The following is a 1,487-nucleotide window of genomic DNA, read 5'->3' on the forward strand; positions in this document are numbered from 1 at the left end:
CTCGAAGGATGTGAACAACTCAAGTTTTTACTGATCCAAGAATGAGAAGCCAGAGGCATAGAACTTTGGAAACACAGAGGAGCCTCAGCATCTTCCTTGAACAAATCGGCCATTTCTTCATGAGTACTCTGCACAGGCTTGAATGTTGAAATCATGGTTTCGAAAGTTTTGTTCGGCAACGTACACCTTGGATAGGGTATGGTTGGGAAAATGAACGGATAAAAGGAAAGGAACTATTAAAGTGTTCAATGGTGTTGAATTTGATGTTGTAATTGAATCTAAATTTAATCGTTGACATTACTTTAAATAATCTTATATTATCTAAATCATGATTTTTGATTTAAGAACTACGTGTGGCTTGATCCCTTATAAAGGGGTGAGTAGGTAGCCTGGCGTCTAACTTAGGTGTAGCCGCAAAATAAACTGTTAAAGTTATGCAGTATCTACATTATGTGTCTACGTAGATGGACTATGATATTATGTCACACATTTCCATTCAATTGTCCAATCTATGATTCTATGAAGTTTAAATATTATGTGGTGGTATACTTAGAGCTGGATAACCTTTGTTGTTAATGCGCCTATGTATGTTATCTGTGTTTCGATGTGAAGCTAGTTGTTTGGTTAGTGAGAAACTGAGGGAAAATAAAAGACTAGATGAACTGAGAGGAAAGGTTGCGGAACGTATAATTCATTTTTGTTTGGTTCTTTGGAGGAGTTGGGTTTAGGAAATGAGAAGAGAGGTAGAGATTTGTGAATAAATGAAATAAATCATTCCAAAACAGTTTGATTGATTACGAAACGAAAGAAAAGAATAGTAAGAAAATGTCTGTGCACTAATATACTTGTAGGTTCAGAGATTTCATACCTTAAAGCATACATACTTCAGTATATTGGACCCTAGTACAATGCGTGACTATTACTCTATTTATGAAAGCACATAGTGTTGGGTGGTGCATTGTTTTATACATTGAATGGAATGATTTATGAGAGGAATGATTGTGAGTACTTTGATTGCATGAGATTATAGACTTGTGAAGTTTTAAGAGAAATTCTTGGGGTGTATATGAGAACTATTTTAGTATCAATCATCATGGTTTTTCTATTGTGTATGTTGTCAGTTGGGAGATTTTACATTGTGATATTTATAGGTGAAAAATTTGGTAAATGACTGTTTTTCAGGGGAGACTCTGCCGAAATTTTGGGCAAAAAGTCTCATCCCTCTTTTCCTTGATTTGGAAAAGAGGCTATATCGTTAATAAGTGGGCCCGGCATCAGCCTAATGTCTGAAATACCACAAGATTCGTCATGGATTCCAAGGAATTTGGGGCGGGTCCTGTCAATTGGTTTCTTGAATGCCTATGTAAACACCATGCTATTAGGGTTCTTGTGATGTTCATATTCTCTTCAAACATAATAGATTTTTCATATGATTAAATCGAAGTATTAAGGAAGCACGAGTACTGTAGCACTAGACCCACACTCTA

The sequence above is a fragment of the Prunus mume genome, linkage group LG3, assembly GCF_029339155.1.
Source record: "Prunus mume cultivar Tortuosa linkage group LG3, ASM2933915v1, whole genome shotgun sequence".
In the NCBI taxonomy this organism is placed as follows: Eukaryota; Viridiplantae; Streptophyta; class Magnoliopsida; order Rosales; family Rosaceae; genus Prunus; species Prunus mume.